Source organism: Phyllobates terribilis, unplaced genomic scaffold, assembly GCF_046119375.1.
Source record: "Phyllobates terribilis strain yellow unplaced genomic scaffold, ASM4611937v1 Scaffold_11__3_contigs__length_659146591, whole genome shotgun sequence".
NCBI classification, from domain to species: Eukaryota; Metazoa; Chordata; class Amphibia; order Anura; family Dendrobatidae; genus Phyllobates; species Phyllobates terribilis.
The window spans coordinates 103,813,028-103,831,895 of NW_027362771.1; the positions used below are offsets into that span (position 1 = coordinate 103,813,028).

General features: G+C 46.9%; 1 protein-coding gene across 1 annotated transcript in view; it reads right to left on the reverse strand.

Moving 5' to 3' along the window:
* Positions 1-18,646, reverse strand: part of CDHR2 (cadherin related family member 2) — a 436,943-nt gene extending 418,297 nt beyond the window's left edge. The window contains exon 1 of the mRNA XM_073651379.1: positions 18,546-18,646. The gene's annotated coding sequence lies outside the window, so the exon portion shown is untranslated. The remainder of the gene's footprint in view (positions 1-18,545) is intronic.
* Positions 18,647-18,868: the final 222 nt, after the last annotated feature.

An 18,868-nucleotide genomic window follows, 5' to 3' on the forward strand; every position in this document is an offset into this window, starting at 1 on the left:
GAGCCAGTTCAGAGAGGAGCGACCAGAATGGTGACCAGTCTGCAAACCATGTCCTATGAGGAACAGTTAGAGGATTTGGGAATGTTTAGCTTGCAAAAGAGAAGACTGAGAGGAGACTTAATAGCTGTATACAAATATCTCTACGGCTGTCACACTGTAGAGGGACCAGCTTTATTCTCATTTGCACAAAGCAAGACTAGAAGCAATGGGATGAAACTGAATGGGAAAAGATACAGATTAGATATTAGAAAAAACTTTTTGACAGTGAGGGTGATTAACGAGTGGAACAGGCTGCCACAAGAGGTGGTGAGTTCGCCTTCAATGAAAGTCTTCAAACCGAGGTTTGACAGACATGTGTCTGAGATCCTGCATTGATCAGGGGGTTGGACTAGATGACCCTGGAGGTCCCGTCTAACTCTAACATTCTATGATTCTATGATTCTAACCTATTGGAATTTATTGCACTAGGGAGAGCCCCTGGTTTTCTTTTTCCGTTTCTTCCCATGAGCTTATGGCGTATGTGCTTTTACAGTTCTGCTAATGATGAGTGCAAAGTATATATGCCGTGAGTATTCTACCATAATCATATTATACATTAAACTGGTATTTATGGCCATATGTCACTAAAACGGTAAGAAGAAGAAAATAATAGACTATATTCTAAATTCTATGTTCACGGTATGTGTCAGGAAAGCTCCAAGCATACACTCATAAAATATCCGTAGACCCCCCATGTACCCATGATGATGCTAGTTGGAGCCTCTGCTTGATGTTATTCAGTATGAATCTTTAATATTTACTTTCAGGGGTAAAATTCTGTACTGATCCTGCGATGTTAGGTGCTTGGCTCATTACAAGACATAGATCTGATACCTATGTGTTCATCTCATGACAAGGATAGGATTTTTTTTTCCTCTGAATGTAATCATTGGGGGAAATGTGTTTTCTGACTCATAGTTGCAAATTATTCTGCTTACTATATTGGCTTAATAATTTGCATTTCTTTTACTGTTTCCACTGCTCACGACATTTTACTAAAAAGTGGATGGAGCTGAGCGAAGTAGGGCAGGGCCAAACATGGTATGACGAACTTACTATAATTTACACCAGAAATAGGAGTAAATTATAGGGCAAATCTGGCTCATTTTCTGGCACAAGCAGATAATTTATTAAGAGGAGCGCACAGGAGAATAGCATAGCATTTTCATTATTTACATTATTCAAAAAAATAACATTTAGGCCTCATTCAGACGTCCTTTTCCTTTTGCATATTGAAAAAAATATATATTTTTCATCACAGTGCTAGATCTCATTTTCATCCATTTGTGGTCCTTGTGTCAGGGTGACATCTGTTTTTTTTATATGCAAAAAAATAAGCTTCTTCTACCTCTTAACAGTAAAAATCAGACAGCACTCTGATTGCACACAGATGGCATGCAAGAGCTATCTGTTTTTTCATTGACCATTCAGTTAAAATATGAACACATGGAAGATTTTTTTGTTTGTGCACTATTGAACTACAAAAAGAAATGAACGTATGAACACCATATGTGAATAACAGGGATAGAACCTAGACGTGAAACACCTACACCCGAACGAGGATTTATTTGCATAATGTCATTATGAAGGCCTAGAATGAGGAAAATGGTGACATGTAGCTGGTAGTTTACTCATTTCTCGGAGGAATAAAGAGATAAAAAAGCAGAATTCTAGTGACAGTTGCCTCACTATGTTTATCTTTTGGGTAATATATGTGACGCGCCCCTGGGCCTGCTGTGTCGCGCAGCGTCTCGAGCACGGGGGCTTACTCGGAACCGGATCAGATGAGGGTTGTAGTCTCCGAGTGGCGGGGACCCGGTCCGTGCCCAGGGAGTCAAACTCAGTGTGTGGCAGTCTTGATAGATGTTATTGGAGTGTCGACTACGCCACCCGTTGATTTGCAGCTATGGAGCTGCCGCCGCAGGGCAGACCGCTGAGGCCGGTGTAGAATTGTGCAGCGTGATAGTATAACCCCCAACGGGAGGGGTATGGCCTCAGGGCAGCCGACGTGGAAGATGGGGGTAGCAGGAACCACTCAGAGACGGTGCGGTGTAATTCAGGGTCTTTACTGGTAACAACGATAGACCCTCCCGGAGTACTTGCTAGCGAACGGGGCCTGGTCAGTCCTTGAGCAGATGGGATCTCCCCTGGCCAGGCGGAGTTGTAGGCCTCCCAAACTGACTGTACTCTTCTGGCTACCTTGCTAGAAGCGGATATAAGTAGCCCACGTCCCTGAGTGTACCGTGTGGTGCTCACCCGTATGGCCGGTGACTCGGGGCCTTCTAATGGCTTCCGCTCCACGATGGCGGTGCTGGTCCCACGCGTGTGACCGTGCCTTCGGGTTTCTGGGCCAGAGGACCTGCAATCCCCTGCCGGTCGGTTTCTGCTGCTGGGTAAGAGTTAGTCCCCACAGCCTCGGACGCCGGGTCCGGTAAGAAAGCTTCTCAGTCAGGGCGAGCTCTGCAGCTGCCAGCCCCTGACTCGTGTAGTATTGCTCCCACTGAGCTTCTGCTGTTTCTTCCTATGACTGTTTCTTGTCTCTACTCTCCTTGACTGACTAACCCTGCCTCAGCCCCGGGTTTATATAGGGGAAGTTCTTCCCCTCCCAAGACTGGGCAGGAGGTGTGGCATGCACAGGATCCCTGACCAAAGGACCTCCCACCTGCTCTCAGACATAACATTACATTACTGTGGAAACCAGACCCCTGGGGTGCCACATTCCCCCCTAGTAAAATTTAGTACTCCGGGACTAAACACATTTTTGTAAACATACCAGAGTACAACCAAAACATTATAATAAAGAGACACATAACAATGGTCACGGCGTGTCCGCAACCGGGTGCAGTCTTTGAGGGGAAGCAAGGTGTCCATTTCACCAAAACAGGGAGACGTAACCAGGTAGGGGTCTGTCCTACCCCGAGTCCTTAACAGTCTCTAGTCCATCCTGGGTTACGCTCCAACTAATTGTACAAGGATTCCCGGTAGATCCACCAAGGATTCCTAAAAATAACTAGAAACACAAAATTATACACAAGCAACAATACACAGGTAAACATAAATAAAACAATTTATACACTTTAAATCCTCCAGCGTGCGGGTAACTGGCCTCTAGTGGCTCTAGTGGACCTACGGAGCTGACTGTCTGGCCCCGAACTACAGGGTGTAGGAGCTGTCAAGGGTAAACTGGGCAGCTGTCTACGAGTTCCCTGGCTCACTAGGGATATGGCAGGCTCACTGCAAGCAGAGGATTGATCCTCCTGGTCTGCGGGTGTGGGGTCTTCTGCCTCCTGGACCGGCTGTTCTTCCAGCTCTACCCGTTGTTCCGTAGGTGCTTGGGATGACGGTTGGAGGAAGGTGAGTACGGGCACCACAACTGCACCATTGACTTGAGTCCAAGACCGAGGGAAGTCCCCGAGCACAGTACTAACCATATCTTCCCTTTCCTCTACGGGTAGATGGTCTTCTTGTTCCTCTTCAGGGTTCCTCAGTTGTTCGGGACACTTCTTCAGGTGGTCCCGGGATACAATGGCTGTGGTTTCCCCTCCGTCTTTACTGATGGTGCAGACCTTCGGGTTCTCGTGGCTTGAGGGCAGTACGGTGTACGGGTCCTTCTCCCACTGGTCGTCCAACTTGTGGAGCCGTCTTTTCCTCTTTAAGACCTGCTCTCCGGGTACCAGGGGAACGGCGGGAGTGTACTGGTTATAAGTTTTCTCTTGTCTTTCCCTAGCCTGACAGAGACTTCGCTCCACGCTCTCCTGTACTTTCCGGTACTGTTGCTGCCTCTCTGTGTCCCAGTCTGCTTCTGGTGAAGTGTCCTCGGGTGTCAGGACTCCCATTTCCAGGTCAACAGGTAACTTACCAGGTCTCGCCCTCATTAGGTAGGCCGGGGTACAGTTGGTGGAACCTACCGGGATGTGGTTGTATAGGTCCACCAGATCGGGCAACTTCTCAGGCCACAGACTGCGTTCTTCCAGGGGCAACGTTTTTAGAAGATCCATTACCACCTGGTTCATTTTTTCACAAAGTCCATTAGTTTGCGGATGGTAGGGTGTCGTTCTTATCTTCCGGCAGCCATACAGATTGCAAAATTCCTGGAAGACCTCCGCTTCAAAGGCAGGTCCCTGGTCCGTCAGCACTTGGTCCGGGTACCCGTGTGGACGGCAGAAGTGCTGCTGGAAGGCTCTAGCTGCTGTTTGAGCCGTTAAGTCCTTGACGGGGGCGACAACCAAGAACCGGGAGTAATGATCCACGATGGTTAACGCGTAGACGTAGCCACTTCTGCTTGGGGTCAGTTTTACATGATCCAAGGCTACCAGTTCCAACGGTTGCCGGGTGACGATGGACTGCAGGGGAGTCTTCTGGCTGGCACGGTCCTTCCTTCTCAGGTTGCACGGGCCACAGTCTCTGCACCACTTCTCGATGGTTCCCCTCATGCCTACCCAGTGGAACCGCTCGCGCAGCAGGAACTCCAGCTTCTTCCACCCGAAGTGTCCAGCTCCGTCGTGGTATGCCTCCATCACCATGGCTGCGTCTCTTCGTGGCACCACTACTTGCCAGAGTAATTCATGCGTCCGGGAGTTAACCATTCTGCGGCACAACTTCCCTTTGTAAAGGAACAGTCGACTCTTCTCTGCCCATAGTTGTTTGGCTTCCTCCTGAGCGTCTGGTTCAAGGCGAGCCTACGGCCGAGTCAGCATCTCCTTCACCAGTCGGACGGCAGGGTCGCTGTCTTGCGTTTCCGCCCAGTTGTAGTGGGGTAAGGGGTTCAACGTAGCAGCCTGCTTACTCCTTACCCGGTGGGAATACTGGATAGTCCCATGACGGTGGAACGCAGGGAGTTCAACTTCTTCCAGTCCCTCCGGATCTTCTCCTCCGTCCGGCAGGTTGGGCATCCTGGACAGGGCATCCGCGTTGGTATTGGAGCGTCCTGCCCGGTATTTGATTGTGAACTCGTAGTTGGACAGACGGGCCATCCACCTCTGCTCCAGGGCACCGAGTCTTGCCGTGTCCAGGTGTGTCAACGGGTTGTTATCCGTGGACACGGTGAACCGGGAAGAAGCGAGGTAATGCTTAAAGCGCTCGGTGACTGCCCATACCACGGCCAGGAACTCTAGCTTAAATGAGCTGTAATTCTCGGGGTTCCTTTCGGTGGGTCGCAGTTTTCGGCTGGCGTAGGCGATTACTCGTTCTTTCCCTTGCTGAATCTGGGACAGTACGGCTCCTAGCCCGATGTTACTGGCGTCGGTGTAGAGGATAAAGGGCTGGCTATAATCCGGGTACGCCAGGATTTCGTCCCCCGTGAGGGCCATCTTCAGCTGGCGGAAGGACTCTTCTTCCAGCTCCTCCCATTTGAAGGGCGGCTTCTGGTTCTTGGCCTTCCGGGGCTGGCCTATCAGGAGGTCCTGCATAGGTGCTGCCTTTTTGGTGAAACCGGGAATAAACCTTCGGTAGTAGCCTACCAACCCGAGGAACTGCCGCACTTCTTTTACGCTGGAGGGGCTTGGCCATTCCTTAATTGCGGTGATCTTATCAGGGTCGGGAGCCACTCCGTCAGCGCTCACCACGTGTCCCAGGTACTGCACCTTTGGTTTCAGGAGGTGACACTTGGAGGGTTTCACCTTTAGGCCGTAACTCGCCAGAGCCTCGAACACTTCCGCCAGGTGTTTCAGGTGGTCCTCATACGTCTTGGAATATACGATGACATCGTCCAGGTACAACAGGACCGTCTCGAAGTTTCTGTGGCCCAGACAACACTCCATTAGTCGTTGGAAGGTTCCTGGTGCGTTGCAGAGTCCGAACGGCATGCAGGTGAACTCGCTAAGTCCCATCGGGGTGGTGAATGCGGTCTTCTCCCGGTCCGCCTCTGCTACAGGAACCTGCCAGTACCCGCTAGTGAGATCCAAGGTAGAGAAGAAGTTAGCAGATCTTAAAGCAGCCAATGACTCCTCTATCCTTGGTAAGGGGTACGCATCCTTGTGTGTGATACGGTTGATTTTCCGGTAATCTACACACATCCTCATGGTGTTGTCTTTTTTTCTAAGACTAGTGGAGCTGCCCAGGGGCTACAGCTATCCCTGATCACCCCAGCCTCCTTCATGTCTCTAAGCATCCCCTTGGCGTGTTGGTAGTGGGCAGGGGGTACGGGTCGATACCTCTCTTTTATAGGAGGATGGTCTCCCGTGGGGATGTGGTGTTCTACCCCCTTGACTCGCCCGAAGTCTAACGGGTGTTTACTGAACACTCTCTCGTACTCTTGAACCACCCGATAGACTCCTTGTTTCTGGTGTGCGGGAGTGGAGTCAGTACCCAGATGTAGTTGCTGACACCAGTCCTCCATGTTTTTCTTAGAGCCGTTACCTTCCTCCGGGTGAGATGGAGGCAAGGGTTCCACAGATTGTATAGAATTTTGGTTAATGGTATATAATTTGGCTAGCGTGGCATACTGGGGCAGGTACACTTCCCTCTCCCCGATATTTATTATGCGAACGGGCACCCTCCCATGGCGTACATCAACCACCCCCCGTGCTGTCAAAATGGTGGGCCTACTGTCTGAGTAAACTGGTTCTACCATTGCCTGGTAATCCCTACCTCTCAGACCAATAGCTGCCCGGCACCAAATCATCATTTCACTTTTTGGGGGCATGGCAATAGGAAAAGGGTCACACATTCTTACGCTACCAATCTCACCGCCGGAGAGTTCCACCTGTTGCCGTCGCATCAGTGCCCGGATCTCTTTCTGGAGCACCCGCTGCTCGCCGGAGCTGGCATTCTTGGCAACCTGCTGTAAAAGAAAATCACCTCTGCAAGACAATTTTCAATTACATTAGTTCCTAGAGTTATTTTTGGGTGACTCTCATGTTTGTCAATATCTACAATGATCAGTCCCTGTGCTGCCAGTTCGACTCTACCGATTTTGATGGTCACCTCTTTAAATCCGATCTGTGGCACGGGCTGGCCATTGCTGGCGATGATACTCAAGTCGTCGTCAGGGTAGCGGGTAATATCCGAGTCATTCCAGTACTGCTTAAAGAGCACGTACGGGATGGTGGTGACCTGTGACCCGGTGTCCAGTAGGGCACTCATGGGAATGCCATCCAGTACCACAGGCAAGACTGGACGTCCTCCCACATATCTGTCGCGCCAGTTCGATGGGCCTGGTGATCTTTTTCCTGGGGGTTGGCCCTCTACCCCAGGTTGTGCCCGTTTAAAGAACAGTACCTTGCCATATGTCCGGGTTGATTGCAGCGGCGGCAGATGGGTCGTCCGTCCTCGCTGTATCGGTCACTGGGTCTTCCTCTGGCCGGTGGGGTCCTCCTTGGTCGACGCCACGGGATGTCCTCCGGTCCGGATGCCAGCTGGATCTTCCCTGGGGTGGAAGCCTGTAAAGACTGCACAGTTCGGGTTAGCGCAGCAACGCTCTTAGCTAGCTCTTGGACCTGATGGTGTAGGTCTGGAGCCGGGTCATTGTCCAAAGCCTGCGCATCAGCTCCCACAGGCCCTGCCGACAAAGGCGCCGCCTCCTGGTGGTAAGTGATAGCAGGGCGCCTGTGGGTCACAACGCCACCCGGTGCCGGTTCTCGGAGCACCCGGATGGCTCTGTCCTTGAACTGTGCAAAGCCCAGATGGGGATCCTGTAAGGCCATTGCCCGCAACTGGGTTCGGTGGGTATTACAATATAGTCCCTCTATAAACTGTTCGGTCAACAGCCTGTCCTCGTTTCCCACTCCATCAGGGTCGGTCTGCTTAATGGCCCTCAGGGCCTCTTGTAGGTTTAGTGCATAGTCCCTTATACTCTCATGCGCTCGCTGCTTGCACCCGTAGAACCTAAGCTTAATCTCGGCTGAGGTGCGGGTATCAAAGGTGTCCTTCAGCCGGGTTAGTATCCCTGCGACAGTCTTCCTCCCAGGTGGCCAGGATTTTACTTCCCTTTTGGCTGCCCCGGTTAGTTGGGCCACCAGGATGCTCACTTTTTGCTCTTCTGTGAGGGGGTACACCTGGAAGAGGCTATCCAGCTTTTCTCTAAAGTCATGCAGGGTAGGTGACTCCCCTGAGTACTGGGGTAGCCAAGCTGCTCCCGGGATATAGGGCATGGTGAAGGGCATAACTGCAGCAGCGGTAGCGCTGGCGGGGGTTGAGGCAGTGAAGCTCTCCTCCGTATCCGACATCTTCCTCCCCCCTAGTGGACCGTGGCCTACCTTGCGATGATCCTCTTCCGTAGGCCGCGGCTCCACAGTGGATGGTTGAGGACCTTCCGTCGCGCTCCTGTGACGTCGGCGTCTGCTGGGCTCCTTCCAGGACCTTACGCAACGTCCGGACGTGAGGCGGGGCTTCAGTTCTCGCGCGCTTTCGGAGTCCACGCCCCTCTTCTTCCCGCGCGGCGTCCTCAAGATGGCGTCCAATGGCGGGAAAACTCCACGGATGGCGGGAAGAAGGCAGAAGATGGTGCCGGATGGTGGGAAACTTCACCGATGGCGGGAAGAAGGCTGAAGATGGCGCCGGATGGCGGGAATCTTCACCACAGGTAAGTTTGAAAAGTCTCTTTTTCAGGCACGCAGTACCCGGTGGTTGCGGGCACGAAATCCTGCCGACTACGCCAAAGTTGACGCGCCCCTGGGCCTGCTGTGTCGCGCAGCGTCTCGCGCACGGGGGCTTACCCGGAACCGGATCAGATGAGGGTTGTAGTCTCCGAGTGGCGGGGACCCGGTCCGTGCCCAGGGAGTCAAACTCAGTGTGTGGCAGTCTTGATAGATGTTATTGGAGTGTCGACTACGCCACCCGTTGATTTGCAGCTATGGAGCTGCCGCCGCAGGGCAGACCGCTGAGGCCGGTGTAGAATTGTGCAGCGTGATAGTATAACCCCCAACGGGAGGGGTATGGCCTCAGGGCAGCCGACGTGGAAGATGGGGGTAGCAGGAACCACTCAGAGACGGTGCGGTGTAATTCAGGGTCTTTACTGGTAACAACGATAGACCCTCCCGGAGTACTTGCTAGCGAACGGGGCCTGGTCAGTCCTTGAGCAGATGGGATCTCCCCTGGCCAGGCGGAGTTGTAGGCCTCCCAAACTGACTGTACTCTTCTGGCTACCTTGCTAGAAGCGGATATAAGTAGCCCACGTCCCTGAGTGTACCGTGTGGTGCTCACCCGTATGGCCGGTGACTCGGGGCCTTCTAATGGCTTCCGCTCCACGATGGCGGTGCTGGTCCCACGCGTGTGACCGTGCCTTCGGGTTTCTGGGCCAGAGGACCTGCAATCCCCTGCCGGTCGGTTTCTGCTGCTGGGTAAGAGTTAGTCCCCACAGCCTCGGACGCCGGGTCCGGTAAGAAAGCTTCTCAGTCAGGGCGAGCTCTGCAGCTGCCAGCCCCTGACTCGTGTAGTATTGCTCCCACTGAGCTTCTGCTGTTTCTTCCTATGACTGTTTCTTGTCTCTACTCTCCTTGACTGACTAACCCTGCCTCAGCCCCGGGTTTATATAGGGGAAGTTCTTCCCCTCCCAAGACTGGGCAGGAGGTGTGGCATGCACAGGATCCCTGACCAAAAGACCTCCCACCTGCTCTCAGACATAACATTACATTACTGTGGAAACCAGACCCCTGGGGTGCCACATATGTATTTACGAAAACAGACATGTTCAGAAGGATGGCCTCTTAAAGGGGTTGTCCAGGACTATTTTATTTTTTTACTATGGGCCTAAAATCTAACAGGCAGTTAATTGCTAAGAGAGGCAACTACCTGCCTGTTCTACCTGGCGCTGGCTTAGAACGGGTCACCAACTGCTCCTGCTGGCGATTCAGCTGCTTCACGTCAACAGAGCATCTCTTCCGGGCTGCTCTGTTGATGGAGCGTGACTGCTGACATCATGCTGATTGACAACTGGCTACTTGCATTTAGGCAGGAGGGATCCGCCTGTCAATCACCATGACATTGGCAGTCACGCCTCATCGACAGAGCAGAGTGGAAGGGAAGCCGCTGAATCGCCTTCAGGAGCGGTCTGTGATCGTTATGTGCCAGCAGGGATCAGCGCCGACCCCATCAGGCAGGTAGTTAGTAATTACCTGCCTGTTAGTTCTTAGGCCCATAAAAAAAATTAAATAGTCCTGGATAACTCTTTAAAATGAGGCAAAGGACCTGAATGTTAGGTTGTCATCTTCTGTTAAGTGGGATTCGGGACTAAAAAACTAATGGGATGGAACTGGGATATATTTGGAGTAGAATGTCAATATCTGGTAGTTGTCTGACCCCTGGCACCTTTACTGATTAGATGATTAAATGTCTTTTATTGTTTAGCAGACACGGCTCAGTACATTTTGTAGTTGCTGTGATATTGCTGATCAGTTTCCTTCACTTGGCAGATGGCACTAATACTTGGACCCCATCAATATGATTAAGTTAGGGATCCTATTTCTGGAAAAGCTGTACATCAATAATTGTGTTTTTTATTATTACTTTGAACAGAGGTTGTCATCCAGAGGAAGCAGCATATTTATACAGTAATCAATGCATAGGTGAGGGGTAAATATCCCTCCCTTACACCTTGGACTGTACATTGTAATGTGTCGAGATCAGGTATAATTATGACTTATAATTATTGCTGTATATGTTCCAGGATACATTATGGATATTATACATTCTACCACATGAGTAATCCTATCTATAATCTCAATTTTCTCTGTAATTTCCTGTTAGTATATAGGTTGGAGTCACACTCAGAATTATTCAGTATTTCTTGCTCCATAATAACCAATTTTTTTAGGTCAAAGTCTATAGAAAATTATTGACATATTTACATACTGAGTGGGCAGATTCGAATACCAATATGGATGTGTCGACACCCTTATTTTTACACTATTCAATCTAGAGCCCCAATCTAAAGCCTACCATATACAGTAGATGACTGTTGGCCGAACGATTCTTTAGCCGATCATATGGCTGATAGCTATATTGGCCATCTCTCCTATATACAAGAACATTCATTTGGTCAAGCGCTCCTGTGTTAACTATGACAAAGCTGCAGACAAACATCTTAGCTGGAAGCTTATCTACGAAAGAACAAAGCGATTTCTAGGCTGAAATTGGACATGCCCTCAACGACCAGTTGGCCGGCACCCCCGATACACATTACAGTGTTGGTCAAACCCGTTAATATTGGTGGCTGCAGCCAACATTAGTCTAATGTGTATGGGAGGCTTTAGACAGTTTCCAGGAATTGGTGCAAAAAAGTCTTAGGAAATTACATACAAAAACGAATAGATCTAGAGGATCTTAATAAGATTGAGAAGGCAGCAATGGATACCATAGAAAACAAAGGAGAGCTTATAATGAGAATAGCAAACAAAGGAGGTCAGTTGTATTGTTAGACACAGATTTAAACCTTAAAATGAACAAATAGATTATGTGATTTAATCACATACAATAAATTGAAAAGTGACCTCACGAACATGTACCAAGAGGATAATAAATCCTATTTAGACAAGGTCATTAATCTAGGACTCATAGCATAGAATACTATTATTATATTCTAGTAAATAACCCTATTACGCCCATATACCATTCACTACCCTAAATTTATATAAATACATTTCTTCCACCCATGAGATATATAGTGGCTTGTATAGGTAAATGAGCACTTATGCGATTGGGTGAACACCTTATTGCAACCAATTGTTGGGGAATTTCGTGGATTTTTGAAAGATACTAAACATTTCCATGCAATGGTACAAGAGATCATGTGGAGTGGGGAATATTCATGGATTACATGTGATATTGAATTGTTTTATGCCTCATTCCACACAATCTAAGAGGAAATGCAGACACAAAGTTTTTATAGTATCCTCTCTATAGGGAGAATTTGCAGTTACTTATTCTGGCTTTATTTGGTGTTTTTTGCCATCATTTAACTTTTATGTTCGATTATATTTTTTTTGCAGCACAGTGGCCCATCAATGGTGCAAAATTCTCATCATCTCATGCTAAAATGTTTGTTTCATTTTGGGAAATATGTTTCCTCTGACTCAAACTCCTTAACTGATGACTTGGAGTGCTACGGGCGCTACATGGATGATATAATGATTATATGGTATGATGTGACGACTGTACCACACCTTGTGGAATACTTCAATGGCAATAGCTGTAACATACACTAGATAAAGGAGTATCACTGATACATGCTCTTTTCGAAAGGATATAACAAATAATTCCATTCTTCAAGCAAAATCCTGCCATCCCAGATATACTGTAATCAGCAAAGTGTAGAAAACGCAATTGTTCCAACAATGAAAATAATCAGAGGGAACGATATGTGATAGGTTAAATAAACGAGCTAACCCTAGATGGGTGCTAAACAGAGCGAAAAATATAGTAGAAAATAAAGATCATGGGGAGCTCATAACATAACAGACTAGTAAAAATAAAATATCAACTAAACCAGTCTTTGTAACTATCTTCAGCAAAGAATTTAATCAAATGAAAGGAATTATTAATAGACATTTGCCCATGTTACGGTGAAATGTTTCACATTGTAAAATAGTTCAATATTTCTACAGTAAAACCGCCAACTTTAGCAAAGATATTAGTTCCTAGTCTGGTAATGAAAAAATGCAATTAAAAGACATAAAGCAGCTCTCCGAAACCGGGTTCTACAAATACGGAATAAATATGTCAAACAAGTTAAGAAAGTCCAAACCACAACTGATGGTAGAAAACATTATATTACTCAATTTTTTAATTGTAATAGCGCAAATGTGGTATACTGCATACAGTGAACATTATGCGGTATCAACTTAATTGCGGCAAAGGATTAATGAACACATTAGAGATTCAGATAATCCTAATGCAGCCAACCACTCTAACATTTCTAAACATTTTTTTTTGCATATACAGTACAGACCAAAAGTTTGGACACACCTTCTCATTTAAAGATTTTTCTGTATTTTCATGACTATGAAAATTGTACATTCACACTGAAGGCATCAAAACTATGGATTAACACATGTGGAATTATATACTTAACAAAAAAGTGTGAAACAACTGAAAATATGTCTTATATTCTAGGTTCTTCAAAGTAGCCATCTTTTGCTTTGATGACTGCTTTGCACACTCTTGGCATTCTCTTGATGAGCTTCAAGAGGTAGTCACCGGAAATGGTTTTCACTTCACAGGTGTGCCCTCTCAAGTTTAATAATTGGGATTTTTTGCCTTTTAAATGGGGTTGGGACCATCAGTTGTGTTGTGCAGAAGTCTGGTGGATACACAGCTGATAGTCCTACTGAATAGACTGTTAGAATTTGTATTATGGCAAGAAAAAAGCAGCTAAGTAAAGAAAAACGAGTGGCCATCATTACTTTAAGAAATGAAGGTCAGTCAGTGCGATAAATTGGGAAAACTTTGAAAGTGTCCCCAAGTGCAGTTGCAAAAACCATCAAGCGCTACAAAGAAACTGGCTCACATGAGGACCACCCCAGAAAAGGAAGACCAAGAGTCACCTCTGCTTCTGAGGATAAATTTATCCGAGTCACCAGCCTCAGAAATTGCAGGTTAACAGCAGCTTAGATTAGAGACCAGGCCAATGCCACACAGAGTTCTAGCAGCAGACACATCTCTACAACAACTGTTAAGAGGAGACTTTGTGCAGCTGGCCTCCATGGTAAAATAGCTGCTAGGAAACCACTGCTAAGGACAGGCAACAAGCAGAAGAGACTTGTTTGGGCTAAAGAACACAAGGAATGGACATTAGACCAGTGGAAATCTGTGCTTTGGTCTGATGAGTCCAAATTTGAGATCTTTGGTTCCAACCACCGTGTCATTGTGTGACGCAGAAAAGGTGAACGGATGGACTCTACATGCCTGGTTCCCACCGTGAAGCATGGAGGAGGTGTGATGGTGTGGGGGTGCTTTGCTGGTGACACTGTTGGGGATTTATTCAAAATTGAAGGCATACTGAACCAACATGGCTACCACAGCATCTTGCAGCGGCATGCTATTCCATCCGGTTTGCGTTTAGTTGGGCCATCATTTATTTTTCAACAGGACAATGACCCCAAACACACCTCCAGGCTGTGTAAGGGCTATTTGACCAAGAAGGAGAATGATGGGGTGCTACGCCAGATGACCTGGACTCCACAGTCACCAGACCTGAACCCAATCGAGATGGTTTGGGGTGAACTGGACCGCAGAGTGAAGGCAAAAGGGCCAACAAGTGCTAAGCTTCTCTGGGAACTCCTTCAAGATTGTTGGAAGACCATTTCCGGTGACTACCTCTTGAAGCTCATCAAGAGAATGCCAAGAGTGTGCAAAGCAGTCATCAAAGCAAAAGGTGGCTACTTTGAAGAACCTAGAATATAAGACATATTTTCAGTTGTTTCACACTTTTTTGTTAAATATATAATTCCACATGTGTTAATTCATAGTTTTGATGCCTTCAGTGTGAATGTACAATTTTCATAGTCATGAAAATACAGAAAAATCTTTAAATGAGAAGGTGTGTCCAAACTTTTGGTCTGTACTGTATATGAAGGTAATCTTACTGATTTGAATATTTTGGATTAGAAAGTGTTAACCTACTACCAAGATGGGGGAACTGGAGTCAGGTTATTTTAAATAGGGAATCTAATTGGATTTGAAAGGGGTTGTCTGGTCCAAATCGATAAGTCTGCAGTCACTTTTTGTGACTGCAGACTTATTTATCCCCCCAGCGCACACACTGTGACTGTGGGGATTTGCCAGTTTCTGAGCCGGGACTGGAGACTATGTATGAGTCTGGAGACTGGATTCTGTCCAGTGGGTGCGGCCTTGTTCCATACACTTGTATAGAGTGAGGCCGCACCCCGACTAGCGACACAGCCGTCCAGTGGTCGTGGCCGACTAGAGGGCGCTGTCCTCACTCTATACACTTGCATGGAGCAAGGCCGCGCCCACTAGACGAGTTCTGGCCAGGAATTGGTAAATGTGGCGCCCCTGCGGGTCCAGTTGCCTCAGAGGTACTGCATCTCAGCCAGAGGTGTGGTACGCCACTCTCAGCTAAGGAGGGAGCACTACCTGGGACCCACACACTCACGTCCAACACTACACCACTCCTTCAAGGAAGGGCAAGATTGCTCCTAAGGGAGAGCACAGACCCGGTCCCTGTCTGGAAGGTGGAACTAGGTAGAGGAGATGTGTAGAGGAAGTAGTTTAGGGGAGCACTGAAGGAAGGATTGAAGGTAGAGGGGACCACATAGAGTGACGTGGGTCACATGAGAGAGAGTATAAAAGGAAGGGTAGAAAGATCTAGAGGCGTTCAGTTCCAGTCCTGGGTCCAGACCCAGTGAGAGAGGACCGTGGAGGAGTTAGAGAGCTAGTCAGTCAGAACAGTTGGTGACAGGAGTCTGTCACAGTGAGTGAAGAGAGAAGACCAGAGCGGTGAGAAGGGCTCCAGTGAGAGAAAGGATCCTAGGGGCACGGGAAGTGCGGAGTCCACCCATGCGCCTGAGTTCACGCTGACCATGAAGGGATCAGGTCGCAGTAGGGGACCGGCCCCAGACTAGTGGAGAACTGCAAGACTCAGCTAGCAGACCGGAGGTTGCGGTGTCTTCAAGTGCCGTAGCCAACAACCACACACATTCGCTGAAAAGGTGGCCATATAGGACAAAGGGGATAGAAAGGACGTCGCCCAACAAGGCCCGCCGCCACTGGCTCGGGACACTGTGTGTGAGGCGCAGGGCAGGAGGGCGAGAGCCAGCACAAAGAGAGACGACCCGGGAAAGGTACACAAGAAAGGGGTCCCGTTCAAGTGCAACCAAGTTATCTGAGAGCTGGCTGGATCACTTCCCCGGAGGACACAGGACTCGGTGGGCTGTTATAACCTGCTGGCAGTTGTAACCTGGAACATCATAAGAACTGTGAGTAAACACTTGAAGACTGCACCCCGCTGTGTCCTAGGTTTAATTGCTGCGTCACCTGCCTTGCACTACACCACCAACATCCAAAATCTCCTATTTAACTGCCCTGGGGTCTAGCTCTACCCGTGGAGAGCTAAACCATCTCTGCTGCGTCACCAACAGCTCCAGTGGATCTGAACAGCAGCAGCGGCCATCTATAGCCGGATACCACGGGTGGCGTCACAAAACTTTATCCCCAAGAACTTTATTCCCTCTCCTTTCTTTATTTTATTGACCGCCCTGGGCCACGGACCGGGTCACTGCCGCCGTGACTACCCCAAAAAGAACCGACCGGCCCGGCTACCGAGTACCCCACGGCCCCAGGGGGCGCGTCGCATAACACATACATACCCATCTCAGAAACAGGCAAATCCCAGCAGTGCACAGTGTGTTCGCGGAGAGGCTCATAAGTCTGCAGTCACACAGAGTAACTGCAGACTTATCGATTTGGACCAGACAAAACCTTTAATGTTAGACTCCTCTTACCCACGTGTTTAAATCATCATTCCAACTGGATTCTACATTATTAGGAGGAATATTTTCTATCTGTTTTCACAGGCCATACTGACTAGTCGATAATTGATCATGTGACATGCCGCATGTTTTTACAAGGGGATTTAAGTTTCACTTAGATTTTTGTCATATTGGAGCATGAGTAAGAACCATTTCAGTTCGAAATACATCAATTGGCAACGCTTCTTATGGCTCTACCGGATAGAATGTACATGGAATGAAACATTTTGTAGCATATGTTTAATGGATATTTAATAAAAGACATGAAATTTACTATGTGCTGGATCTGGCTCTTATGGGTTGCACCTTATGTTGTGGATTAAGGATTGTGTGCAGGAGAGGCATAGGTGAACAAATTATACATATATACAGAGGGCACCCCACTTCCCTGATATATATGGCTTATCCTAAGGATAGGCCTTCAGTATCATGGTCTTGGATAAGTTAGGAATCCTGTTTATGGAAAAGCTGGGCATCATTAAACATAGTGTGCCAGGGCACATTAGAAATACCCAGTCCACATGCCTATGCTTTTTATTATAAATGGAGTTACCCTAGCTGTGTACATATAATTGCAGAATATAACAGAAAATAGGCTATCAACCATGACTCATAATTACTGCTGTATATCTTAAAGCGTCATTCTGTCACATGAGTAATCTTAACTATAATGGTAAGGCCTCATTGAAACATCCGTGAATCACGCACGTGTTCTATCCACGATTTTCTGGGATAAAACATGTATCCATTAAGGTTTATGGTGCTATTACATCTAAGTTTTTGATTGGAGTCACAAGCCTATGGGTCCATGAAAATCCCGGACTTTCATGTCATCAGGGTACAGTCCGTGTGCTGCCTGTGATTAACATTGTCATGTACAGAAGAAACTTTATAATATATTTATTTATCCATCCATGAAAATCACTGATGAAACACTGATAGTAAAAACGGACACAGACCAAAACACTGAGGAAAAACAAATGAAAAACATAAGCATATGTGAAAAATCACAGAATTTTCAATGAGACCTAATTGTTGGTAGGTCGGCATAATACCATGCATTTTGCAGCATTTTTTTTCAGGACAAAGTACATAGAAAATTATTAAAGTGTTTATATACATAGCATTTTTGTATGTGTCGTTTCTAGGGCTCCATGCTCTGGGATTGGGTGCCATTTTATTCCCATAAGCTTCTTTTTAGGAATAAACATTTTTTACAAATGTAACAAAAAAAGGTAAATTGCTTTAAAAAAAAACACTTGAAATTTCTGGCATTTTTTTCCCACAAGTGCTTAAAAACACTTAAAAATGTGTGTGTGTTTGAATCCAACCATAATTTAGCTATTGGTACTCATGTAGGATTAGTTAAAATGAATATGAATAAAAGTACAATATTTCAATAGCAGGGTTTTTTTGGCAAAGGGTTAAATAAGAATTTGAATATGCTAAATTTGCATGAAGGTTACAGACACCACGAAAAAAAAATACAAATAACTGTGATCTAAGGAGGTAAAATACTAAAGAAGACCACAACTTTTGTTAGAAAATATTTAACAAACAGCATTTCAGAAAGGAACATTTCTATATCTAACCAGCAGTGTTCCCACCAAAAATATTTAAGACCTTATCATCTAGCTCTTAAACCTCACCTTATATTATGTATATGGGATAAATGCTACACGTAGGAACCTCTTTTACGTTGAAATCACACTTCACGTTTTTCTGGCAGTTTTTTTCACAGTCAAAGCCAAAAGTTGATTCCAAAGGAGGAAACAACATAAAGGAAAGACTAGGCTAGGTTCAGAAGTCAGAGTTTGGTAGCCAACGGATGGACCATGACTTCCCAGACCAGCCGTGGGCCTCCTGACCGGATCTCAATGGTCTCATAGGCATATATGAGGCTATTGTGTTCGGATCAGGAGACCAGAAGCTGGTCTCGAAATCACAGTCCATAAATGGACCAGGAAATTCGGCATAATACTTCTGTTTTCTAACCACTTTGTTAAGCTGAAAAAAATCACTAAATCTGCATTTGTGATCCCAAACCTAAATAAGCCAAATTTACAAAGAAAGTTCTCAAACCTGTAACTCTGAGACAGCTGATCCTCTTCTGGTGCCAGGATAAGTAATAATATCAAGACCTTTGTATCCTTTGCTCACTTAACCTCATCATACATACATCAATCATTAACTGTAGATAATGAGCAAGAATAATTACCTTCTCCACCCACCTCTACTGGAAACAGCTCAGTTTCTACAGCCACAGTCCAGAGAAGGTTCTTCTATCTGTAGTAGATATGATTTCATTGTCATCTTTCAGCAGCTCAATAGAGATTCCATCATCCTGAACTGATAGGACGGGTGATAATATCAACGAATCAAATGAATTGATAGTCTATGTACTC